Raw genomic sequence first — 26,686 nt, forward strand, 5'->3', positions numbered from 1 at the left:
TCCTTGAACTGATCTTTCTGCTTCTATAGACATGCACTTTATGAACATTTCCTTATATATGTGGACTTGAGCAACTGACTCTGTTCATTTAGCACAATATTGTTGAGCTTTCTTTTTTTTCATCTGTGCATGGATTATATTTGCCTTTTTTTTTTTTTTTTTTTTTTTTGCATGTCGCATGATTTTTTGTCCTACCCAGACATGTAGATAACATAAATTAGCAATCCTGGATTATGATTTTCCCCCTGCTGGGCCTTGTTGTTGCTATTTGTTTGTTTAATGATTTACCTGGACTGTTTCTGTGAAGTCTTTTCCTCCCTATAGTGTGCAACTTTTGATGTCATTGTTTAATTTTTCCCCTTGTGTTTATCCTTATGCTTTGCTTCTTAGGGAATTCCCTCGAGTCAGTGTAATTTAATGATCAACGCGTGATGGGTCAGAGGTTGTTTTTAAGCTTTCCTCAATCAGTAGTGCTTCCAGCTAAGTGGAAAACTTGGTAGCTTAAAACAACAGAAATTTCTTGTCTCAAAATTCTGGAGGCTAGGGCTAGATGTCAAAAATCAAGATATTGGCAGGACCATTCTCTCTCTGACAGTTCTAAAGGAGAATCCTTCTTTGCCTCTTTTAGCTTCTGGTGTTTACCAGTAATTCTTGTGTTCTTTGGCTTATAGATACACCACTCCAGTCATATGGTCATCTTCTTCCTGTGTGTTTTCATATCTTCTTCCCCGCTGTGTGTATCTGCGTTTGTGTTCAATTTCACCTTTTTATAAGAACAACATAATTCAGGTCTAGGGTTCACCCTAATAACTTCTTTTTAACTTGATTACCTCTGTAGAGACCCTATTTCCAAATAAGGTCACATTCTGGGGTACTAGGGATTGGGAATTCAACATATTTAGGGGGAACAGAGAGAACCTGAAATAAATGTTGCAATTCTCATTAAAAAAAAAAAAAAAGGGGGGGGGGGGAGTTCCCGTCATGGCTCAGTGGTTAATGAATCCGACTAGGAACCATGAAGTTTCGAGTTCGATCCCTGGCCTTGCTCATTGGGTTAGGGATCCGGCATTGCCATGAGCTGTGGTGTAGGTCACAGAGGCGGCTCAGATCCCAAGTTGCTGTGGCTGTGGTGTAGGTCAGCAGCTACAGCTCCAATTCAACCCCTAGCCTGGAAACCTCCATATGCCACAGGAACAGCCCTAGAAAAGGCAAAAAGACCAAAAAAAAAAAAAAAAAAAAAAAAAAAAGATGGTGTTGGGAGACATGTTTCTATGACTTTTTCTTAGCCTCGATGCTTCCATTTTCTATGCTGAAAAGTCCATCTTGTCTTGCTTTACCTCCACTCTATATTCCTGCTTGAAAAACAGTTGCAGTGCTGGTAAATAATTTAAGCTTAAGAACAAAGACCAAAAGGCATAAGTCATTTACGTGGTCAGCTGAAGGAGGACAAGACGTGTTGGCCAAGGCATGCCATTTGCACAGCATGATATCTCCTGTTAAGATAAGAGGAAGAGAAGCTTCATGACCCCAGGAGGTTTATGAGGCGCCGTTAGCTGGATATGCATCAGCAAGGAGAAGGGGTGCAAACCTAGGCAGGCCTCTGCAGAAACACAATGGTGATTCTCCAGATGCTATCTATGCCTAGACAGCTGGCGCCAGGCTTCCTTAATGCTAATGACTGTTAAAAGCCTAAAAGTCAGAGTAAAAGTTGAACCAACTACCAGCTACGTGACTTTTAAAATAATAAAAGAACTACATCCTGCACCTACAGCCCCCTCCTCACTTGATGTAATCCTAAAAACACAATAAAAACAGTGTGGTTTCTTGAGGTGGTGCTCTTGATCCATGAGATCTTGAGTCCCCCCATTCCCAGCTTTGATTAAATTAAACGTCTCTGTGTCTTGTTTTATATTAACCTTTTCTTCAGCTTCACAGCTCCTGTTTTTCAGCCCTCACCTGCTGAGCTGGTCTCAGCAAGTGGTGCCCAACATGGGGCTCAAAGACAGAAGGGCCTCGATGACAGCGGATCTCCACTCCACTGGAAGTGCTTTGGAGCCCTCAGATCAAGGAAGAATTTCACTTGGCCACGCTAAAGAAATCCTGCTGGTAAGTTCCTTCTCTCAGGTATTTACAGGGAAACATGGGAAATCATGTAAATGCAGGTCACTATGGTCCTTCTATTTGTCTGTTAGAAAAACTCCTTAAAGCAGGGGATGCAAAAACAAGTGAAGGCAGGCTTTTGGAACTTCTGCAGACGATGGAGAAACATTGTGATTGGGTTCCTACGTTAGGGATGTTAGATCTAAAAACATGGGGACAGGTAGGAACGGAACATAAAACATTACGTGATGAGGGTGTTCCGATTCCTGTGTCCATTTGGAGCACGTGGAGTTTAATTAAATCAGTTTGGGAACATTTGCAGACTATGGAGGACCTAGAGGAAGAAGAAGGAGTGCTTACCCATTTGTTTGAGGAACCTGAATGTACAGTCCCTGAACACAATTGTCATAAAGCACCTTTGGCTCCTGAGCCTTTGGCTCCAATTTGTCCTCCTTCTGATTTTGATATCCCCCAGTGGCCCCCTATAAGGAGTGAGGTGAGGAGGACTCATCGAGCCTCCGCTTCTTCTTGGGTTGTAAAGAAAATGAGCGTTATCCCTGAGCGCCATCTGTTGTCCATTCAACAGGGAATTTTACAGGCTCAAAGGGAAGGCGATTTGGATGCTACACATCTAGCCTCTCCAGTAACTGTCAGGGAAGCAGTGGCTCCAGGCATTGATCCCGCCAACCCCGATGGAGTTCATGATGCGAGATTCCCTGGGACTACACTCCGCAGGAGCCAGGGGGGTTCAGCATCGCAATAGAGCTCCCTAGTTTACAGGGTTTGATTCTCCTTCCTAGTGAAGCTCCTGCTTCTAGTACAACTAAATTGGAAAAACCATTATTGGCAGATACTGTAGGATTGATGATAGGAAGGGCAGGGCTAACAGAACAAGGGGTTTGGATTCACACCGGGATATTGGATAATGTAGGGGATGGTAAAGTACAAGTGATGGTTTCCACCGCGGTTCCTTGGAAAATTAATAAGGGGGATCGGATTGCTCAGGTTGCCCGTACAAAAGGGAGAAGAGGGGAATAGTCTTAGAAGGGGTTCAATACCACTGGAGGAGCAGGCGTGTTTTTGTCAGAACAGGTCCTAGAGGAATGACCCACTTGTCAAGTTGTCATAAACGGAAAGTCTTTTAGAGGATTGATTGATACTGGGGCTGATGTTTCAGTCATTAGCCATTTACACTGGCCCAACACCTGGCCTCTTCAGCCACCAGTATGGAAGTCACTGGGTCTGGAAAAGCGGAGGGTCTCAGAACGAGTGCCCGATGGCTTAATTGTGAAGGACCAGAGGGGCAACCAGCCAGATTGCAACCTTATGTTGCTGAACTCCCTGTCCATTTATGGGGGAAAGATTTATTACAACAGTGGCACACAAATATTTATATACCAACATCAGATCAATACAGTCATCAAAGCCAAAAAATGTTATGGAAACAGGGTTACATTCCCAGATTGGAGTTAGGGTGATATCATCAGGGGAGAGTGGAGCCTATCGAACCTGAGATCAAAATGGACAGATCTGGTATGAGACACTGGCCTTTTCATTAGCGGCCAGTGTAAAATAATTGTGCATCTCCTGAACCTATTGGATTAAAATGGACTACAGAAAAATTGGTTTGGGTTGAGCAGTGGCCTCTTTCTTCAGAAAAATCAAAGGTTTTAAATGACCTTGTCCAAGAACAATTAGAGAAGGGCCATATAGAAGAATCCTTTAGTCCTTAGAACTTTCCAGTGTTTGTTATACAGAGAAAAATCAGGAAAATGGAGATTCTTAACAGATTTAAGAGGAATAAATGCTATAATTCAGCTTATGGGTGCCCTTCAACCAGGCCTCCCATCTCCTAGTATGATACCAGCTGACTGGCCCTTAATTGTCCTAGACTTGAAAGACTGCTTTTTCACAATCCCTTTACACCCAGAAGATAGGGAAAAAAATTGCCTTTTCAGTACCAGCAATAAACAATATGGCCCCTAGAAAGCCTTATCAATGGAAGGTCCTGCCTCAAGGTATGTTAAACAGCCCTACCCTGTGTCAGTATTATGTGGCCTCAGTTGTTGAGCCAGTCCAACGACAATTCTCTAAATACTATATTGTTCATTATATGGATGACATACTTTGTACTGCACCCTCATGGGAGCAGCTGACTGAGGCTTTTCAATGTCTACAGTCCTGTCTGAAGGGAGCAGGATTGATTATTGCCCCTGAAAAGATTCAAGTAAAAAGTCCATATCAATATTTTGGAACTGTGGTTGAACGTACTACTGTTCGCCCTCAAAAGGTAAAATTAAGAAGAGATCAAATTTCTACATTAAATGATTTACAAAAACTGCTAGGAGACGTTAATTGGCTCCAACCTTTTTTGGGGATCCCTACATGTAGATTGTCAAATCTTTTCTCCTTACTTAGAGGAGATTCTAAGTTAAACAGTCCCCACTCTCTAACTGCAGAAGCAAACCAAAAAAGATTGAAAATAAAATACAGAACTCCCAACTGAGTCGGGTCAGCTCACTGAGTTAGTTATTATACCTACCCCTCATCCTCCCAGGGGAATCTCAAGTGGCTTCTTCTTCCCAATAATGTCACAAAATCTTTGTCTTTGTACCTGGACCTGATGGCACAGCTTATTCTAAACGGTCGTACTCGCGATACAAATGTCCGGGAAAGATTTGAGTCAGGTAATTGTTAGTTTAACTGTTAAGAAAATCCAAAATTGTTTTCAAAACTATGTAAGATCATTAGATAATCATTATCCAAAAAACCCTATTCTACAATTTGTAAAGCGACCTCAATGGGTTCTTCCAAAAAAGTTGAAGTATTCACCCATCATAGGGGCCCCTGTGATCTTTACTGATGGGACTAGTAAAGGGAAGGCCGGATATGTGGCTAATAAATCTAAAACTATAGAGACTCCTGGCCTTTCCACCCGACAGGCCAAACTAACTGCTGTAATCCATGCCTTGAGGGACTATCCTGAACCAATCAATACCCTTTCCGATTTGGCATATGTGGTTCATACTGCCAAAATGATTGAGACCGCTACCATTAAACAAAATTTACCTGTCTTGTTATTTGACTTGTTTACTGAATTGCAAACTGTTACAAGGGAAAGAAGATAGCCATTTTATATTACCTGTATCAGAGCACATACTAACTTACCTGGGCCTCTAATTGCAGGAAATAAAGAAATTGACCACTTGGTGGCACCCTTGTTACAAGAAGCTCCACATTTTCACGATTTGACACACTTGAATGCTCGAGGCCTTAAAAAGAGATTTGGAATAACCGGGACTAAAGCCAAAAAAATTGTCCATCAATGCCCTGCATGTCAGATTTTTAACAATCCTTCTCAATCTGAGCCTGGAGTTACTTCTAGGGGACTCATCCCAAATGCTCTCTGGCAAATGGATGTTACCCATTACTGTCTTTTGGAAAATGGTCATTCATTCAGGTGTGTATTGACACTTGCTCTAAATGTATTTGGGCTACTGCTCAATCTGGTGAATCTGCTAAACATGTTAGTCATGATTTACATGCCTGTTTTGCAGTTACGGGCCTGCCGTAGGCAATTTAAACTGATAATGGTCCAGCTTATATCAGTTCTCAATTTAAAATGTTTCTGGACACATGGCATGTTGCTCACTCCACCGGTCTCCCTTACAACCCCCAAGGACAGGCAATTGGAGAACAAGCCAATTTATCTGTGAAGCAGGCTCTTCAAAAACAAAAAGGGGGAGACACAGGAATACTTATGTCACAACACACACTTTCACTTAAAACTTTATTCACTCTAAATTTTTTATATTTGGCCTCAGAAGAAAATAAGATTAACTTACCCCAGGCTGAACAGCTCCTGATTGGGTGGCAGGATCCATTAACAAACATCTGGTCCCCAGGAAAGCTTATTACATGGGGTAGGGGATATGCTTGTATCTCGCCAGGTCACTGACTACATGTTTGGATTCCATCAAGAAGAATCAAACCATATCATGAGTGAGCCCAGGAAGCATCCCTTGACTCTGGACCCCAGGAGAAGGATGATGAACAAATTAATCATAAACTTACTGATTTAGAAAATGCTGTTTTGGTTCTGGGAGGTGAAGTCCAAAATTTGAGATTACAAAGTCAGCTAAAGTGTGATTGGAATGTTACTTCTTATTGTGTTACTCTGTATGAATACAACTCTAGTGAAACATCATGGGAACAAATTAAGAAGCATCTACAAGGTCACTCGGATGAGTTGACACTGGATATAAAGAAACTGCAGACTAGAGTCCTGAGTATTCAAAAGGCCTCTCTACAAAATATACCTCATAAAGAGGTACTGGATAATATTCTGGAAGATTTAAAAATAATTATTTAAATGGTTTAAAGGTTTTGGTGGAGGAATGATCAGATCACTAATTGCTTTTCTAGGATTCTTAATGATTTTCTATTAAGTCTGTAGATGCATGAAGCTGGCAATCCAAGACGTAATGACAAAGAAGTTGCAAGATCTATTTTCGTCCTCCTACAAAAGCAAAAAGGGGAACATGTTGGGAGACATGTTTCTATAACTTACTTAGCCTCTCTACTTCCATTTTCTATGCTGAAAAGTCCATCTTGTCTTGCTTTACCTCCACCCTATATTCCTGCTTGAGAAACAGTCGCAGTGGTGGTAAATAATTTAAGCTTAAGAACAAAGACCAAAAGGCATAAGTCATTTACGTGGTCAGCTGAAGGAGGACAAAATGTGTCAGTCTAGGTATGCTGGACCTGTGCAGATAGGCATGCCGTTTGCACAGCATGATACGTCCTGTTAAGATAAGAGGAAGAGGAGCCTCATGGTTCCAAGGGGTCTATGAGGAGTCGTTAGCAGGATAGGCATCAGCAAGGAGAACGGGGTGCAAACCTAGGCACACCTGGTTGCCACAGATAGGCACACTGTCTGTGGAAGCACAAAGGTGGTTCTCTAGATGCTATGCATAAACAGCTGATGCCAGCCTTCCTCAATGCTAATGATTGTTAAATGCCTAAAGGTCAGAGTAAGAGTTAACCAGCTATGTGACTTTAAAACAACAACTATTCTGCACTTGCAGCCCCTTCCTCACTTGAAGTAATCCTAAAGAACATAATAAAAACAGTGTGGTTTCTTGAGGCAGCGCTCTTGCTCCATAAGATTTTGAGTCCCTCGGTTCCCACCTTTGATTAAATTAAATGTCTCTGTCTTATTTTATGTTAATCTTTTCTTCAGTTTCACAGTGCCCATTCTTCAGCCCTCACCTGCTGAGCTGGTCTCAGCAAGATGGGTTCTAAATGGCTTTTAATATAAATAGCACAGATATAACACAATCCGAGTCTTCTGGACCTTAGGTATTTTTAAATTCATTTTAAAAATTATTTGGCTGGAAATTTCATCAGTATATTCAGGTTTCAACATGCTTGTTTAATTTGTCATCAGTACTTGTTTGGATTCTTGCTTTGTTTTCATCTTGAATCAGTCTTTACTCCATCAAACTTTCATTCCATGCCTCCATTATGTAAAACCTTCCATGATATCCTAAAGTCCAATGTCATATATGAATTTTCCCATGAACATGTCCTTTTCTGTCTCAATTCTTACCATCCCCAACAAATCCCTTGCCCACTCATATAACCTAAGGTGGGCAGGGCAGAAATCAGAATGCATAGTCTTTATAACGAGAAAGCAGTTTTCTGAGCAAAGAGGATTTACTCCCTTTAAAGGCACCCCATTTTAGTTAATGCTGACATCTTCCTTTGGGTGGCTACATGAGCTTGGAGTAAATAAACCACGACCTGGTTCCAATATCTCAGAACTTGACTCCTAACTTGCCTTAGCTCATTTCAGGTAGAAACATTTTGTGCCATTGTCTGACTCAATATATATTTACAGAATCAGGGTTTAAGTGTTTTAAGGGGTAGGGAGCAAGCACAATTGAATTAGCAAATTCCCTAGTTCTCAGCACTCTTCTGCATTTCAGGCTTCATTTTGATTTGTAAAATTTCTCATCTTTTACTATGTTGTGTGATTTGCCTAACATTTCATTTTATTTGTAATTGTATGCTTCCTAAAGACTTTCTCTACTTATTTAATTCTATATCTTCATTACTTAGAGAAGTATCTGGCATATAATAGGTATTCAAAATACTTATTTAATCCGTGCATCAGCTAGATTTTTATACTCAATTTTGGGGATGAGAACAATGAGATCCCTAAAAGTTACTGAGCATCTCACAGCAACAAAGGTAGTAAAACTCCTATTTAAACCCAGTCATCTCAGTTTTATGCCCAGAGCTTTTATTTCCCTACCAAGCTTATAACGGAAAGGGTATGTGTTGTGGTGGCAGAAATGGTGGGGGAAATTCTCGATACCAAATCAAGCACCCTCAAAAATTGAAATTGCTTAACTAATCCTGTAGTTAAGGGTCTTTTGACAACCAGTTTCAAAAATATCAAACTATTTTCCTTTTTCCTATGAAAAAGGTGCCTGGTGTTACATCAAAATCCCTTACACACGCCCCTCCTGAATGAAACATTTCCCCTTACTGCAGTGAATCAGAGCCAACTCTAACCATCACGGGAGAAGTTTTGAGGGTTTTCAGAGGAGGTCCTTCACGGCCGAGAACAAAGTCAGGCTGCTCTGCTCCTGGGAGGTGCCGATGTTTCTGCCTGTTCTTCCAAAGTTGCTCAATTTGAGCCTCGACGCTGCCACCTTCTCAGATCTAGATGTTTCTCTCCAGGTCCAGATAAAGGCCCCTAATTCTAGGGACTTCGTTCTGCTCCAGTACCGCGCCCACCCCATGGCGCAACGGGTGGGAGGTATTTCAGGTCTTGGTGACCGCGGGATCAGTCCGAGGCCCGGCGGCCAGAGAGTGCAAGTTCCCAGGTCTTGCGACATCGGATCTGTTCTAAAGTTCTCCAGGAGCGGAGAATCCGCAGGCAACTCTCACAGGCGCCCTGCTTTGTGATGCTCCGCGGTCAGTTCCAAATCTGGCTGGGAGCAGCTTGGTGTTTGCCTCCCACCTTTCTTGCGTAGGAAGGACGCTTCACTCCCGGACTTCGATCTGTCCTTCCTTCAACCGTCAGTCTGAGAGCGCATCCCCCAGACACACATACCCCCCGCAACCCCCAAGCAAAAGAGAGAAATAGGAAGAATGTGGATTTTGGTGGGGTTTTTTTTTAATGTTAGTTTGTGGTGGTTTCGGTTCTTTGTGTTGCCACTCCTCCCTCTCCCGCCCCCCTCCCGGGAGGAATTTGAAGAAATCATTTTGTTTCGTTTTTATTTAGTATCTGAAGAGGGAGTCCATTGTCAACCCGTGGCCGGTTAGCTCAGTTGGTTAGAGCGTGGTGCTAATAACGCCAAGGTCGCGGGTTCGATCCCCGTACGGGCCACGTCAAGTTGTTTTTCCAATGTTTTGATGACTGTGGCACAGATGCAGGCTCTTCCAGTCTCAGCCCCACTGAGAGACTAACCTCTTGCTGGGAACTTAAAAAAAAAAAAAAAAAAACTTTGATTTTCCTGAAAGTTTAAGTCCTGTTTTGACAACCATCTACAGGGCAAAGGGATAACAGATGAGTGGTCCACCTGGGGAAATATAGAGGCTTTGGGCATATTCTCCCCCCACACACTGGGTAACTGGTACTTTCAAAGAAACTGACCTTATTGGATTATTTTGGTCCAAAAATAAATTGTGGAGCCACCCACCCTTTCTACACTTCCACACTTGGGAAAAACAACACAGCAGGGGGTTGTACTGATCGTTGCACAACTATGAATGTAACAAAATTCGTTGAGTAAAAAAAAAAAAAAAATTTTTTTTCAACACAGCAGGAAAGAAACAACTTTATCAACTGTTTTTTGTTTTTTGTTTTTGGTCGTGCTGGCTGCATGTGTCTGTCTATAAGAGGGAAAGAGCTCCCAATGGCCAAAGCTGGAACATTTTGAACAACAGGTAGTATGATTTGGGATTATAATCCAAAGTATACAATATATATTCATGAGTCTGTACTGATTGAATAAATAACTGAATAGAAGAGAGGGATAAATTTTCCTTACTGAAGGATTCCAACTGAGTAAACATTCCCCCCATCACCACCAGGAGATGGAGCTCAATCCCCTCCCTTCTTAGATATGGGCCATACATAGTGAGGGGCTTCTAAATAGTAGAGTAGGTAGTAGGTAAAAATAAGAACTTCACAAGGGAGAAAAAAATGGCAAACACTACCTTAAAAATGATCAAGATTAGCATCACTAATGATAAGCTATACTCATATCATGTAACATTTGATCTGATGTGATGAGACAAGTACTTCACCTCTGTGGTCTTTCCCTCCAAAATCTATGACACCAAATCAATCATGTAAAAAATGTCAGACAAACCCATAATGGAAGATAGCGAAATACTCTACAAAAATATTTCATCAACACTGAAAAATTGGTCGGTTTCTCTCACAAAGTTTTAAGGGATGTCCAAAATGTTTTCTTTCCTCTCTTGGCCCTAAAACATTTTCATTTGGGTCAATAAACGTCTTAACCACATTTCTTTGTTACATCCTGCTCTGCAAACCTCAGTTTACCTATCATACTGTGGTTCTATTCTAGAGTTTAAGGTTAGTAGATGTAAACTATTAAATTTAGAATGGATAAACAATAAGGTCCTATGGTATAGCACAGGAAATAATATCCAATCTCCTGGGATAGACCGTTATTAAAAATAATATTTTGAGATTGTATATATAGATATGATTGAGTCTGCTGTTCAGATGAAATTGGCACAACATTGTAAATCAACTGTACTTTAATTTGTAAAAAGGAAAAAAATAAAATCCAAGTTTTTCAGAAAGAAGTAGCCAGTTCAATGTTTTTTGATGAGGTGTTCACAAAGATCAGACATCTTCCAAACAATATTAATCACTCCTTCCTTTTTGTTCTTGAGGAATTCATAGGTTACAAAACGCTGGTTTGTTTGTTTTTTGGTGTGTAGGGGTGTGTGCTCGCGTGGGCGCGCAATGCCCAAAGATTTAGGCATCTCTGATGTGCCTAACTTCAGGTGGTCCCTAATTTACCTTAGTCGTTCCCATTAATACACATAAGAAAGTGTTTTTTTGTTTTTTGTTTTGTTTTGTTTTGTTTTGGCCTTTGCACAGCATGTAAACTGCCCCGCACCTTTCAGGCGAGAGAAAATTAAAACTAGATGAAAATCCTGAATAGTCTCAAGGCTCTTCCCTTGATCAAAACTTCTTGAGAACTGCATTGGTCAAACAGGAAAGTGAAATCTCCTCCAAAAAATATGTACATAGGTATCCACTTGCGCTTGGCTCTGTGGCTTAGTTGGTGAAAGCGCCTGTCTAGTAAACAGGAGATCCTGGGTTCGAATCCCAGCAGGGCCTAAAGGGGTGCTGTTTTACATACAGCTTTCATAAATTGAAATTTACATTTCTTGAAGTCCCACCAGTAAAAGGGGACACCATTCATGAGTAGCTTACTTTAAAAAAAAACAAAAACAATAATAACAACAACTCTCCCAATAGCCTGTGAAAGGAACACCAAATCATCTGTGCTTAAAACTCAGAACACTTGCCATAACATTATGAAATGAACATTATATGTGCTTAAGACAATTGCTTCTTGCTTACCTTTTCAGATCAGGTCTCAGACAATTGCCAGGCAGATTTTGTGTGATCTCTTCAATTATTTTGTCACATGGAACTTTTACAACAACTTGGATATCTGTTTTTCTTAAATGTCTCATTAAGTAAACCTCTCCCCTCCCGTTGCCCCCAATTTTGAACTACATAGCTTTTGGGCACACTGAATAGTGCCTTAGGGCCATGCGTCGTAAAAGTTTGTAAGCATATAAATGCCCCGGTGACCCATTACAATGAGGATTTTCTAATTACTACCTAGGCAATGGGGACTAAAGTCAGCATTTTTATAAGCTCCCAGACAACTGACATTTACACAACTGTTACACGAATCATCATTTGTGTGGCAAGGCTAGTAACATAGTGATTTAATTCCAATGGGTCTCCTTTTGAGTGCTGTACTTTTGTATGTTTACAGCTCTTTTCTACATTCATTAATCTGCAGTTGTTTTTACTCATTTGCCTTGAGTCAAATCAAATCCAAAAGAAATAGAAGAATAAGAAAAAAATTCTAAAACAAATTAAAGTAGTATAGGAGTTCCCTCTGTGGTGCAGTAGGTTAAGAATCCTACTGCAGTGGCTCAGGTCACTGCAGAGGTGCTCCTTTGATCCCCTGGCCCCAGATGCAGTGGGATAAGTGATCCAGTGCTGCAACAGCTATGCTGTGGGACACAGCTATGGTTCAGATTCAATCTATGGCCCAGGAAGTTCCATGTGCCACTGCGGATACCGAAAAAGAAAAAAAAAAAAAAATAGAGTAGTGTAAATCAAGTAGTGTCATAAGTCTTTCCTCCTTTTTATGTGATCAATGGAACTCCAAACTATACCAGAAATTTTGGAAGGGCGAGAAAAATGGTTACATCTAAAAGGAATAAGAGAAAATTAATGACAAGCACACCAAATCCTATTTTTTCTTCAAAAAAAAGGTGAAGGCAAACTAAATTTTAATAGTATTTCTTGTATATGCACTATACTTCAATTTAAAAAAAAAACAGTACTTTTTGATCAGAAACATCCTCATGCATTTACTAGTCACATGCTCTAAAAAAACCCCAATAAACTTGGAAAAATACATTGAATCCTGAGACTTGAAATTTAGTAGTTTATCTGCTGCTTGGCTTTTCAGACGCTAGGAAATATTTTTAAAGTATTTATCATTCTCCTCACATGCCCTCCTCCCCTACCTTCTGTAATGAGCTCAGCATTTCTCCTGAGGGCTTCCTTCCAAACAGTTGCTTGTGTCTCCCCACAACAGTCTCACAGGCTAGTGGCCCCTGTCGTGAGCATTTGGGATGGCTGCAGTGTGTCAGAAGAACTATGTTATGGATCATTGGGGGTGGAACGCTGACTGCCATTAGCAGCCAAAGGGATCAACAGGGATATGAACCACTGCCAGGAGGGGTGGGTATTTCATGACAACTTTGGTCTCTACAAACTGATTCCCAAATGAAACCTGTAAACTCAGAGGTAGGTCTTCCCGAAAGGGTCTCGGCTCTAATGGAAATCCCATTTCTCTACCCACTGAAGTGGGTGGATGCTCATTGCTCCTAATTTCCATGACATTTCACATGGCCCATAACCTACCATCACCAAGAAAGAAACTGCCTCTCCTGTGAACTCTCCCCGCCTTGACTTCTGGTTTTTTGACCAGCTCATAGACCTGACTAGTGTTTCCCTGGGGGCTCGAGCCTAATAAATCACCTTGTCTATGCAGACTGACTTCTGTTCACTTTAATCCTCCTCCCATTGCACATTTCACAGGCATCGGGGTACCAGTCAGCGGGATCAAGGGTGGGAAAGATTGAAACCCAGAGTGGCAATGCTGGAATGTTGAGGGGGAAAAAGTTAGGCGGGTTCCCATCAAGTTTTAAACTGGAGATCTTTCCTATGGGAGGCAGAGGTGGAAACGTCCACATTACATGGAACAGACTTCTGCTGCAGACCCTGGGCAGCCTTAAGAGCTTATTCCCTGTCATCATACCCTCTTCTCCCTGCTCACACTGCGGGGTAATGCCGAGTCTGCTGCTACAATTCCACACTGAAATTGGTTCCAGGCAAAGTACCATACCACGGGAGCCATGCCCAAGCCACAACGATGACAGCATTTGGCTGCCGAAGCCCAATCTTGAATGCATGAAGAAGAGCTTCACATATCTGGGCACTTGTTAGAACTGGCAGTACTGTTATGATTCCACCACCAAAACACTACCCTCTCAAAGAGATGCTGGGTTGTTCTTTCTTCTTTCATCTCTGCATCTCCCATAATTGTCTCTGTAGCATCGTGTTGGGACTAACTTGTCACCTCCAAGTCTACCAGTCTTGCCCAGGCCCCTCCCCCCCCTTTAATCTCCTGTTTCCATCTCCAGTTGTAGGGCACATGGGCACTTAGCACTCAGCACAGCCCAGAATGGATTCCTTCTCTCGCCTGTTAAGTGGACACTCTCTTCCAAGGTTCTGTCTCAGCGAGGAAACAGGGCTTAAACTTGACTCCAGCCACCGCCTCCACTAGCCGGTCAGAATCAATTGCTGATTCTTTACCCTCTCCCACCTGCGGGATTTCCCTCTCCCGTCTCCCTGATGTGGGAGCTCCGCTTTGAGCCACCACGCTCTCTCCTTCATCAAAGCCCCTTCCTCATTCCTGTGTCTCCATTCTTGGCCCCTTGAATTCCTTACCTGCCTAGCAAGCACGCAGAGGGGTCTTTAGCTTGAAAAGGAAAGGGTCATTTCTTCACACTTTCCCCACCCATCCCATCAAAGCGTTCAGTGGACGCCCCAACCCCACCAGAGCCCATTCTTCCTGCTCTGACTCATATTTTGCCACTTTGTCTTACTTCTGCCTGGGCCATGCCTCGTTGAGCTCCTTTGGAATCTCCCCCCCCCCCAAAAAAAACCTTGCTTTCTCTCGCTGTGCTCCTCTCCCAAATGCCAGATTCCCCTCTGCTTCAACCAATTCACTTCTTTCCAACTAGTAAGACTCAGATCAGCGGTCACTTCTTCAGGAAGAGTCTCCTGGACACGAAGAGTTGGGAAAGTACCCCTTTTCTATGCTTCTGGGAAAAGGCATAAGCGCTTATCTCTGTGGTTTCCATGTGGCAAGTTCACAAGTTACTCACTGACTTCCTGCCATCCTATTATAATCATCAGTGCATGTGCCCTTTGCTATCCCAGGCCTGTATACTTTTTCAGGACACCTGGTAGCTCCAGGGTCTAGGTCAGGATTGGGCACATTGTGGGCTGTTCATTACTTTCTTTTAAGGACATTCTAATCAAGTATTAAAACACAAGAAGCCATCGTTTATGCTGCCAACTGGATGTGAGGGGGAAAGGCGGGGGGAGACTCCCATGTTGCTGCTTGGGAAAATGTCATCACTCTTTTGTCGCCTGGAACACCATGACTGATCCAAGTTTTAGTGGCTGAGCGCAAGAGTTTTCAAATTTGCTTTTGTCAAAAAGATGCTGATGCAGAGCTGTCCCGTGCTGAATTCCTCGGAGGAGACGACGCCGGGAAGGGAAGCCTGAAACAATGGAGATCAGATTACAAGGGGAAAATAATAATAATAATAATAAGGCCTAGGCAAGTAGGTGGTCTGTGGAACAGATTGAGCTCATTCAAAGCACAGGCACTGCAAGACAGGACAAATGACACTGGATAAAAGATTGGCTGGTGACTCCTAGATTCTCTCAGTCAGCATAAAGTCCAGGCACGTGAATTCCCAAACACTTCTCCTCCGCTTGTCACCCCGTCCTTAGAGTCGACTGGGCAGAGCCCATGCCCACCCCTGCTCAGCCGTCACCTCCAGACAAGCATTGCCGCAAGTCTGGTGGTCCGGAGGGCACCGTGGGTTGGGTCCTGGCTCCTATGGTGAGGAAGAGACATCGAAATCAAAGTCGCAGGATAATCATACCAGGTAGCTTCTTGTCATCAAACGCCCTAGGAGTGTGCTCTTACCCTGTCTGCTGTTGGGAAGGACTTTGGACACTGCCTTTAAGTCATGCTGCGTTATGAATCATAGACTTTCTATAGTCTTCTTTGAACCAAACTGTGACCGGGGGGTGGGTGGGGGGAGTGCGGGGAGCGGGGGAAGCAAAGTACCGAGATTGAAAATAGACGAAGGGGAAAATAGTAAATGCTGCATTTGGGGACGCGAAGGAAAAGAGCACGCCCTTTCTTGGGCGGTGTGCAATGGCGGCGACCTCCGGGCCGTTTCCGTGGTGTAGTGGTCAGCACATTCGCCTTACACGCGAAAGGTCCCCGGTTCGAAACCGGGCGGAAACACCGCCCCCTGCAGGCTTTTGCCACCCTGTCAGGGACAGCAATGCTTTCCGCTGTACCAGGTGCCTGCTCCCGGGGATCCCCAGCCTTCCAAGTCCGCACACCAGCCGTGCTCAGACCTCCTTCTTAGTCAAGTCCCTAATGAATTTGAAGACTCCTCGAGTTCGTCTGCATCCAGCACCTTTGACCAAGTTTGTATTATGCGTATGTCCTTCCAGTCTGGCTAGGGCTTCTCTTCCCGGGCCTTCGAGGTGTTCGGTTTGGCTCTATCAACCTTTCTTCTATGCCGGGCCCTTGCTACGTGATGCCTAACATGCAGCTGCTCGTCTCAAAGGCATGGAGTATTTTCCAGAATTTCCTTCAACAGGCTTGATTGTTGTCACGTCCACGGGTAGTCTATAGGCAAAAGATTTGAACAGGCACTTCATGAAAAGTAACCAAAGAAGCAGTACGCAGCTGAGGAATGCCCACTGCACTGTCAAGGAAGAAATGAGGGAAGGGAGGGAGGGAGGCAGTCAGTCGAACAAGTAGACTAAAGTAAAACAAATCCAGAAACCAAGGGTGGTGCTAGCACATGTCTTCCATGTCCGACATTTTTTTCTTGCCAGAAATACTTTCGGAAACCGTCAGTAGGAAATGCGTATGTGGAGAAGGTGGAAAGGAATGGCGCAGAGGATGGAGGAAACGCATGGGAAATGTATCCTGTCCACCGCTCCCACCCCCGACTGCACGGGATCTTTGCTTAACTTGCCTGTCCTTTCCTTTTTTCTCCTCCTTCCCCGGGGCCCGCCGTCCTCACCCCGCCGGCACCCTCACGGACTTGGCCCGCGGTCCGCGCCGGTCGATGCCTCTCTGCTCAGGTGTTTCCACGCACGCCGTCGAGGCCACGTCTCACCTTTTCTGGAAGCGCAGGCGGCGTGCCCGGGTCTGCAGCCCCAGACGCATCGCCCCCGGGCCCTGCCGCTTCCACGAGTTGTCCTTTGGGCCCAGAGACCTCCTGCTTCACGGGGCTCAAAAGACAGTGGCGTTTGGGCCCAGAACCGTCCTGGCCGCATTGGAGTGGGGTCGGAGTGGGTTTCCCTGCGTGCGTGTTTAGAGGCGAGTCTGTGGGACACGCATACACGGACTCGGGCGCTGGGGACCTCGCAGGCAGGGTATCTGGGCCCGCAGCGTCTCCCCTGGGGTCTTTCCAGCGTTCGGCTCCGCTCGAGGTGCGCGCCCAGCAGGAGGAGACGGTCCGCGTCGCGACCAAGGAGCCCGACTGTTCGCGGAGTCGGGACCGTGACTGTTCCGAGTCAGGCCCACGCGGCGCGCGCTTTGCATTTGCTGGACTCTGGGAGGAATGTCTCACAAGTGAGAAAGGAGAGGGGCCCACGTGTTTCAACAGGATACTGAGTTGGTGATGTGTGCGTGTTCGCGGTACAGATTTTTGGTTATTAAAAAAAACAAAACACACACACACACACAAAACCCACGACATTCGGCACATGCTACTTCTCCTTGACTGTTAAGGAAGACGTGTTCACCTAAGAAGATATGGGGAAGTCATTCTGGGTTAACTGTGATTTAACTAAGCCTTTTTGCTAGCTAGGGCTGCCTGCTCTGTGACCTATTAAACTTGTCTTGTATGTCTGCTTTAACCATTAACCTTTAAAGCCGAGGGCGCGTTACCCGAAGAAAGGCGGTTCGTTTTTAAAGAAAACGCGTAAATGCCTCCCTTCCTGGGACCTGGGGGCTAGTAGTACTTGCCAGGTGCCTGGGCCAGACGGACTCGCCCTGTGCCTGCTGCTCCGTCTTTTGGGGAACCTTAAAGGAAGGTGCCCCGTCGGGTTTGGTGCTCTTTGTTCTGACAAGACACCAACCTGTGCTGAAATCCATGCTTCTCTGAAGCAGTTGCTCGGGGCTCTCTGAGAGGCTGTGTCCCGGGGATATAAAAGGCGTTTCTCTTCCTAGAATACGTGGATCGCTCGTTGATTCTTTCCGTCAACAACCGGGTACAAGGCGGGAACATGGGGGAAAGCACGTCCCGGGCGATTTCACTGCCACATCTGAGCTATCAGTGCATCTGCATTCACAGAGCTCGGTACGGTCGGGCGGCAGCGGCGGCGGTCGCTAATCGGAATTCCACTCGGGGAAGCCGCATTTGCCGGGCTCTTGGCCCTGGTGGGCTGAGGGGTGTGGTGGGATGCAAATGCCTGAGCGGCTCTTTGTTGGTTTGTTTTTCCCTCAACCTGTTTTGGGGGAACTTCAGCGGTTTCTTGGGTTTGGGTTTGGGGTTTTTTGGTGTAGATCGTGTCAGACCCCAGATGTCAAATTCTGTGAACTTTACCGGGACGAAGGGATAAAAAGGCAGAAGACGGTGTTGCTAAAAGAGCCGACCGTCACCTAAAATGTGTTATAGCTGTGTTATCGCGTGACCCTGAAGACTATGGCCTGAAATCCTCTCCAAGGCCACTCCTACGTCTTCAGCCTCATTTCACACCTCACCGCCCCTTTCCCTCCAACCACAGTGCTCTCCCTATTTGTGACCAGTCCCTCTTGTTTACCACGGATGTGTGCCCGTGTTCTATGTTCCACCTCAAAGACTTTTCCGTCCCTGGTTGACATTTCCTCATCCATGAACTTGACCCCCATCCTTACTCCTTCAAGTAAAACTTCCTCAAACTCTCTCAATGAACCTTCCCATTTCTCCTAGCGCTGCTCACCTCTCTTTTACTGCCCAGGCCATTTGGCAAAAGACGGCCGAGCGGGGATGAGAACACCCTGCGCTCTGGATTCCCGGCCCGCTCCATTAGAGAACATCACTACACCGTGTCTCTCTTCTTCCTCTCTTTCAACCCAGAGATCCTCCTCTCGAGGCAGTTTTACATTTTGAGGCGGCGGGGGTGTGGGGGAGTGTGTGTGTGTGTGGGGGGGGGGGGGTGTCTCCTTTGCCTGATTTGAAAACTGCGATAAACCAATAACCACGTCGTCTAAAGAGAGCATATCTGTCTGTTTGGAGTCTCGGTGGTATTAAATCGGTCCCTCAGTCCCAACAGTCTGTGGGCAGTATGATTTCTGAAGTGGGGGTGCCGCTATGGAATTGTTGCCTCTTTCGGCCTTTACCGTGTACTTTTGCCTGCTTTTATCCGACGCCCGATTCGTCACGGCATTTGGTCAGGATTGCCCCTCTTAGTGAGTAGTGGTCTTTCAACAGGAAGAGAAAAAGGTGTGTGATTCTTACAACCAGATGCATTTCCAAAGACATGTGCTTTCTCTCATGACAGACGCTTCGTTGACAAGAAGACAGGGTCGTCATTAACCGCCCTTGCACACATAATCAGTAGCCATGGGAGTGTGTAAGACTATAGGACGAAGGGGGAAGCACGGCGGGCTGACAGAGGGCAAAAATGTGCCAAGGGCACGCCCAGGTGAAAAATTGCTTTAAAGGAATAGCATTCTTTCTGCCATGTACGGAAAGTTCTAAGAGTCGAGGTCGCTTGCTATCTTCAGTGGGAAGGTGGAACACAGAGTTGTAGTGCGGAACCTATGCACAAGCGACACGAAATCTGTGGGAGTCCGTAGGTGGGTGGTTCTCGCTCTCCTCGTAGCGCAACGAACGCCGTCTGCAGCCTATCTTTGACAAAGGGACCTTGGGGGTGCCCCGAGCAGGCGGGCCAGTGGCGCAATGGATAACGCGTCTGACTACGGATCAGAAGATTCTAGGTTCGACTCCTGGCTGGCTCGTGTCTCTTTTGACACCCCCGCCCCCCGGGGGCACCGCCTTCCGGCATCCACCCAAACCAATTCTTCCGATGTCGCTCTCGCTTTGCTGCTTGCCACCCCTCCCTGCCATCCTGCCTCTTGCCGAACACCCAAGGACCCTTCAAAGGTCAGCAAACGGACAGCCGCAAGCTGACGAGAGCTCTCGGTTTCCACCTCGTTCCGCGAATCTGGGGAAAGGATCACACAGAGAAACCTACACACAGTTTCAAATCCAAAAGGCTTTTGAGAGCAGACGCGCAGAGGAGGAGGAGGAAGAAGACGACAAAGGAAAAAGAAAAACCACGTGGGTCTCCGAGCGCCTTCGCCAATGTTATTCTCACTGGGTTACCCCACCCACCCACTTCCTGTTCAAAAGAGAAGAGGCTTTGACCGAGGACCTGTTAAATCCAGAAAGGCCGGGGTTACGGGAGCGGCTGTCGGAGCTGGTCCTGACGCCCACTCTCTACGTTCAAGCCCGGCGGAGCTCGCCTGCCAGAGCCGCGACCGCCAGGAGAGAGCCGGTTCGACGCTCGCAAAATTTAGGGGAGAACCAACGTGTTGCTCTTCCTCCTTCCTAGATAAGCCGTCGTGGGCTCCGAGGCTCAGTCAACTACACGGGAACACATGCCACCCACCCACCTTGGATGGTGGGTAAGGTGTAAAAGTCAGGCTGGCCCGTACGGGGATCGAACCCGCGACCTTGGCGTTATTAGCACCACGCTCTAACCAACTGAGCTAACCGGCCGCCGCCGGGGGCCGCGTTTTCGCTTAAATCTTTTAAAAATTCCTTCCCAGAATTTAGTCAAGGAACGTTCAACCAAACCAAACCACCTTACCTTTCGGAGACCCCATGAGTACCTGGCTGCTCCATGCGCAACGCAGCAAAGGTCTGGTGGGCCATCTGCACAGAAAACCAGCCAAACTCCATCCGCAGGTGTTTGAACCAAACGAAGGCTTTTATTGCGGGGCGCCGAGCACGCGAGTGGAAGACAAGCCTCGCGCCCACGCCAACTTGGTCTTTGCGCTCGGGGTGTTCTTCAAGGAGAAGACCAAAGAAGCTGGCAGGAACCACCGACGCGTGGCATTTCTCAATCACCGTTTCGGGAGGCAGGATGTGTCCGGTTTAGGAGTCTCTGGCCGGGTGGCCCGTGGCTCGGGGATCTGTTCCCTCAGCTTACCCCCCTGCTGACCCAAACCGACGGAGTACCTTAACGAGGCTGTCTGTCACAGCAATTGCAGGACATTGACGCTGTTATCAAGAGCAGCAATTGTAGTCGGACTCTGGTCGGTGAGTGTCCAGTTGGCGCAGACTCGAGGTCCGAGAGGAACAAGAGAGGACTGCCTGCCAGACCAGTGGGCGTTCCCCCTCTCCGCCCCTCGGTTTCTCCCGGTCAAGCACTGCCGGGCACCGACCGAGCAGCGTCCGGAGGTCAAGTGCCCCGAATCCCGCTTCCTCTCCTGGGATCATTTGCTGACACCAAGAGATGGCGACCACACGCAGAACTTCCCTAAGCTCAGGTAAACCCGAACAGAACAGAAACCGAGCAATGTTCAGAAACCCACCGAAGCTGAAGGCTGCCTAAAATGTCCTGCCTTGGGACAGGAACATCTTGCCTTCGGCATTCGTGCTCGCCTGGTGCGACTCCCTGACGTCGGTATTACTCATTTCAATTAGAAAAGCGCAGTATCATTTCGCGAAAATAAAAAAAAAAAGGAAAAGGAAAAGAGAAAAGAGGAATTCAGTGTTGCTCGCCCTGGGCTTCCCAGAGAAGTCTCTTCTCGCTTTTGGTCCCTAGTGGAGGCGGTGGGGGTGGGGGTGGGGGGCTGGGGACGGGGACGGGGGTGTTCAGGAAGGGAGGGGGAGGCAAGTAACAAGGGCGTAGGGGGGCAGGGTTTCCGTAGTGTAGTGGTTATCACGTTCGCCTCACACGCGAAAGGTCCCCGGTTCGAAACCGGGCGGGAACAGCGCCTGTCTTTTGCACTTTTCCCGGAACGCTGGAGGAACCTGCAGAGGAAACAGGTACGTCGAGGAGAGAGGTGACCTCGGGGGGGACCTCTGCGACGAGGGGGACTATCTCCTTCAGGCGCCCAATTCCGCTCCTCAGGAGGGACCCCGGGCTCACCCCCAAGGGCCGGGGCCGATTGCCAGCCATTTGCTCTTGCAAATGAGCCCATACCTGCATGGATTCCAGGGCCTTTAGCCGCAGCTTCCTCCAAAAGCTTCAGCTTCCTCTGTCAAACCTAGGAGGACGACTTCAAACCAGTGCTCTTTCTTTCCTCCGTTCCTTTTGGTTTTCCCTTCAGAGAAAGCGTCTCATTCTTTTGATTGAGGATGCAAGGCAACAGCAGCAAAGTCTCCCTAGAGAAACAACAGTAACAAGATGCAAGGCAACAGCAACAGAGCCTCCCTAGAGGAACAACAGTACCAAGTCCCTCTAACCAACGCAGCGAACGCGCGCGTAGCAGTAACGATCACTTGCAAGTTGACACTCAGGAAAAGTTGGGGGGGCGGAGGGAGGGCGGAGGAGGGCAACAAAGACACAAGGGAACAAGCCCAACCCCCCCGCAACAGAAAACCCAGGAAGCCCGCCGCTGCCGGGGGCCGGTTAGCTCAGTTGGTTAGAGCGTGGTGCTAATAACGCCAAGGTCGCGGGTTCGATCCCCGTACGGGCCATTCCCTTTAGCCGCCTCCCGGAGGAGGCGCTCCGCCCTTTTCCCAGGAAACTCGCTCCTCGACCTGCGGAGACCAGGGAATTAGCGTACAGGGCGCCCACTCGTCCCGAGCGAATCCGTTACCCTCTTGTTCCTTTCCGGCCCTCAGAGCCCAACTCCGTCCTCGGCTTCCCGTAAGTTCAGCGTTTGTCCGGACCGTGTTCCTTTTCCTCCTGCCCCGATGGCTGAGGACAGAGTCATGCAGGGACCGAGGGCACAAGAGTGGGCGCCGTGCCGAACAGGGGGGGGGGAAAAAAAAAGAAAAAAAGAAAAAAAGAAAAAAAGAAAGAAAAAGAAAAAAGGCGGGGGTGGAGGGAGATGTGGGGAAGGTTACTTGGCACCCCTGGTTTAAAGCTTATTGGATTTTCAATGGTCTTCCCAAGCAGTCGCCCGATCAACGTCCTTTCTCAAAGCCTCAAGAGAAAGCCTTAAGAGGAGCTCTTAAGCGGTTGTCCTTTTCCCACGTTTCTGAAGACTCTTAACCCGCAGCCGAGGTTGCCCTGCGAGGAAACACCACGGTAGCTCGATTGGTTCGGGATACATTTCTGGCCCTCCGCAGACGCAGCGCTTTGGTCACTTTGAACAAGAACCACAAAACGCAACCTTTTGTTTTCTTTTTCTTTTCTTTTTTTAAGGACAGGAGTCAGACCTGGATCTTGCGATCAGGAGATAGCACCGTGGCTTCTGCCTTGCAAGGACAATTCAGGATCGTTGTCACTCACTGCTCTGATCCCTGCGGGGCGTCTTTCTTTCCCCAGGCTTGGCAGCTTCCCTACCTGCACGCGCTGAGCAGTATTAAGCTCAACGCAGCCTTCTTTCTGGCGTGGTCTCTTATCACGGTCCCGTCCTTTCTGATACTCTGCCCTGCCAGCTCCAGCAGTTTTGGTCTCCTGGACGCTCCTCCACCCAGGGAGTTCACCAGCCTCCGGCCTGGGTTCCTGTTCTCCTTGCACCAGGGCCTGGAAACTCGCTCCTCCTCCCCACCCCGTGCTTCTCACCTCAAGTCCCAGCAGGGTGGCTTCATTCTTTTTTTTTTCCTGTCAGGGACTCCACCATCCTTCTTTGCCTGATGTTTGGTGTCTTGAAAAGTGTTGTTTCCTCTGTTCTGTCAGCTTTTGGCTCTGTCAGGCGGGAGGGCGTATCAGATCCTTGGGATGTCCTCTTGGTTGGAAACAGGCCTTTTCCCCTCTTCGGAGGATGATGAGGGGGAAGCTGAGGCCTCTTGCGTTTGTGCTGTGAGTTGAAAGCTCCGGGTGCGGTTGGTTGGCACAGTGGCCTGTCCTAGGGCAGTTGGCACTGCCTTTCTGGGAAACTCGGGGGCCTCGTGTTGCTTGTGGCGAGCAGTGTGAGGGCATAGTGGACTGGGGCTCCAGGCTCCACCCGGGTCTGTCTGTCTGGAGGGTTCTGGCTGCAAGCCTCAGTGCTGGTCAGTTGGTCTTCTCTGGGGGGTGTGTGTGTGTGTGCGCGTGCGTGTGTGTACGTGTGCGTGCGCTGGTTGGGGGAGAGGAGGGCACCTGTGGGAGAGAGGGGCCTGAGTCCAGGAGCCTGAGGGGCCAAATGCAACCAAAATGGGCATTTAGATGTGTCCTGCCGGCAGGCTGAAGGTGGGAATTTTCTGATGAGGGGGTGGCAGCCTCGGATCCAGGTGGGATCCTAGCCCTTCTTTATCGCCCCCTGCCGTCGCCTGTGAGGCCTCGGAACACCTACCTGCTCGCGCCATCCGTGTCTCCGTCGGGGGAATTCCGGTCGTCCTCCTTGGTGGCCTGGTGATCACCGCCGCTTGGCGCAACCTCAGAGGCTGAGACCGGAGGAGTCAATGGGACCTGCCCAGCTCCCAGGTCCCCCGGAGCAACCCGGCTCGGTGCTTCCCTCCCTTGCTGCCTCTAGTCCTTCCCCGTTCTCTCTCTCCTCCTCCCCACCCCCGGCCCCGCCTCTCCTTTCCTTTGGCTTGTCAGGTCTCTGTGGTGCCCTTTCTCCAACCCTTTCTTCAAGTACACTTTAAGGCACCTTAAAATACAAAGATCTTAAGTGTAGACTGAGCTCCATAAACTTGACGTGTACGTATGGTCCTCCCGGGTCACCGCTGCCCGGATCGAGATTGAGAACACGCCCACTGGTCCAGAAAATTGCCTTATGTCCCCCTTACCAGTCAATATTGCACCCTGCCTGCAAGCGGATCGCTTTCTCATTTCTAGCACCAGGTAACTTTGCTCTTTGAATGTCATAGAGGTGGAATTCTAGAGTACATCCTATTGGGAGGCCTTTTTTTTTTGCCCAACGTGACCCTTTTGAGATTTCTTTGAGTCCTTACATGCACAGGAGTTCACAGACGTTTGTGCTTTTTATTGCTAGGAAGTTTATTCCTCCTACTTCAGAAACATATCAGAAGGTATCCGTACCCCGAGTGGGACATAGGTCACGATATTCCTCATAGGAAAAAGGCCGCGCGAAGCAAGTGTCCGCCAGCAGAGTGGCGCAGCGGGAGCGTGCTGGGCCCATAACCCAGAGGTCGATGGATCGAAACCATCCTCTGCTAAGGTCGGTTCCTTTTGCGACACCCGCCCTCTCTCTCCCACATCGCAGAAGCACAGGATGCGGCAAACAAAATCTCCATTGCCACCGCCCCCCCACCGGCTCACGGGAAGCCAGGAAGCGTTTTCTCTTCTTTTCATTCTCTTTTTTGGGGGGGGGGGGGGAGGAGGCGGCGGCAGAGAGGGAGCTGGCGCAAAATCCCCCCTCCTCACTCAGTTCAAAACAGAGGCAAATCTCTGGCCCCTCTTACAAGAAGTGACAACTCTACCGTGAATTTCCAATGGATCAGCCGTATTCCCTGCAGCGAATATAACACGCCCTTGTCTCCAGTTAGGGTTTTCTATTGTCTTTACGCTCCAAATAAAAACACGTTAAATTGCATTTTCCCTTGGGTGCGAGTCTCTAGTCTTTGTGTGCCATCTCTTTTTTCACTCCTATGCACGATTCATCAAATTTCGATCTAACAAGTTAATAAGAATGCTCGGTGAATCCTTCTTTAAAGACGTACGTGTTACAGTTACCGTGAGGACACCATGCCCATGCGCTTTATAGGAAAAACCGAGGCAAAGAAGCTAAATGCGAAATGGCAGGAGACAGTGAAAGGAATGAGTTAAAATTTTAAAAGTGTTGTGCATCCAGATCCCACAGTCTTTTTCAAAGGGGAAAAACACACGCAGGCAAGTCTGAGGAAAAAAACGTTTTCTGGAAATGTTTTTAGTTAAATTACCCCCTAGTGATTCCTTACATTATGACAAGAAAATATAAATTCCTGCAAACAACAAGCACTCTGGAATAAGGAGAATTTTAAAGAAATAAAATCAATGAAAAAGTAGATGATGATGGGAGGGGGCGTGGGGAGGGGGACCTCGTTCTGTTCTTTTACTTTGTTGCTTTGATGGTATTCGTTGGAGGTCCGCTAAACCAACGTTCTGCGACTTGTTTTGCATTTTTACACCCTAATTTGTACAAATATTTCTTATTGGCAATATAGAACAAATGCAAATATTGGTGTCTCCTGAGTGTCACCTATAAACGAAGTGCTGTTTTCTATTCTATTTTTTGCCACCTTTCATTAAATTTAGATAGTGGAACTATTTTGCGTATTCTACTCTGAATAGTGTACCTTGAAAAATAACAAATACGCCTTTTGCAGGCTGCACCCTATTCAAAAACTAATGCTTTTGCTAATTTTCACTGAATCATTCTCATTCCTACCTAAATAATTTTCATCCCCAAAGGCATGAATTGATGGGGGAAAATAGTCCCTGCCCTTTCACTATAAGCTGTCGTCAACTGAAAAAAAAAAAAAAATCTACGACCTGAAAGTTGAGAGTTCAATTTTATTTGGAGTGAAATTAGGAATTAAACCTGGGAGTCAGCATGTCAGGTAGCTCTGAGAAAGGGCTTGGAGGCGGTGAGGTAGGAGCTAAGATATATAGCATTTTTTGCAATGGGCAGGAAGCAGGAACAAAAGAGACCTGGGCTCACTGAAATCTTTCCTTTGATAAGCACATCAGCTATCAGAGCCAGTCCTGAGTTTTCTCAGACTCCAGCATTCACCAGCTCTCACCATTGGAGGTGACTGCATTTATGTACGTCTGTGACATTCTTTATCCTTAACTATAGACCAGGTTGAAATACCACCCTAGGAAGAAAAGGGGGAATATCAG

At 46.9% G+C, this 26,686-nt stretch overlaps 8 non-coding genes across 8 annotated transcripts; 7 read left to right on the forward strand and 1 right to left on the reverse strand.

Moving 5' to 3' along the window:
* The first annotated feature begins 9,428 nt into the window (after window positions 1-9,428).
* Window positions 9,429-9,502, forward strand: TRNAI-AAU (transfer RNA isoleucine (anticodon AAU)). Its single transcript has one exon. It is a non-coding gene; the product is annotated as a tRNA-Ile (tRNA).
* A 1,924-nt stretch (window positions 9,503-11,426) lies between these two features.
* On the forward strand, window positions 11,427-11,500 carry TRNAT-AGU (transfer RNA threonine (anticodon AGU)). Its single transcript has one exon. It is a non-coding gene; the product is annotated as a tRNA-Thr (tRNA).
* A 4,458-nt stretch (window positions 11,501-15,958) lies between these two features.
* On the forward strand, window positions 15,959-16,031 carry TRNAV-UAC (transfer RNA valine (anticodon UAC)). The gene has a single exon. It is a non-coding gene; the product is annotated as a tRNA-Val (tRNA).
* Window positions 16,032-19,681: 3,650 nt separating this feature from the next.
* On the forward strand, window positions 19,682-19,754 carry TRNAR-ACG (transfer RNA arginine (anticodon ACG)). Its single transcript has one exon. It is a non-coding gene; the product is annotated as a tRNA-Arg (tRNA).
* Window positions 19,755-20,443: 689 nt separating this feature from the next.
* On the reverse strand, window positions 20,444-20,517 carry TRNAI-AAU (transfer RNA isoleucine (anticodon AAU)). Its single transcript has one exon. It is a non-coding gene; the product is annotated as a tRNA-Ile (tRNA).
* A 1,147-nt stretch (window positions 20,518-21,664) lies between these two features.
* Window positions 21,665-21,737, forward strand: TRNAV-CAC (transfer RNA valine (anticodon CAC)). The gene has a single exon. It is a non-coding gene; the product is annotated as a tRNA-Val (tRNA).
* A 635-nt stretch (window positions 21,738-22,372) lies between these two features.
* TRNAI-AAU (transfer RNA isoleucine (anticodon AAU)) lies at window positions 22,373-22,446 on the forward strand. The gene has a single exon. It is a non-coding gene; the product is annotated as a tRNA-Ile (tRNA).
* Window positions 22,447-24,948: 2,502 nt separating this feature from the next.
* TRNAM-CAU (transfer RNA methionine (anticodon CAU)) lies at window positions 24,949-25,020 on the forward strand. The gene has a single exon. It is a non-coding gene; the product is annotated as a tRNA-Met (tRNA).
* Window positions 25,021-26,686: the final 1,666 nt, after the last annotated feature.

Source organism: Sus scrofa, chromosome 7 (assembly GCF_054392235.1).
Source record: "Sus scrofa isolate SSC_HxYL_T2T_F1_AM1 chromosome 7, Sscrofa_HxYL_maternal_Yorkshire_Landrace_v2.0, whole genome shotgun sequence".
Classification (NCBI taxonomy): Eukaryota; Metazoa; Chordata; class Mammalia; order Artiodactyla; family Suidae; genus Sus; species Sus scrofa.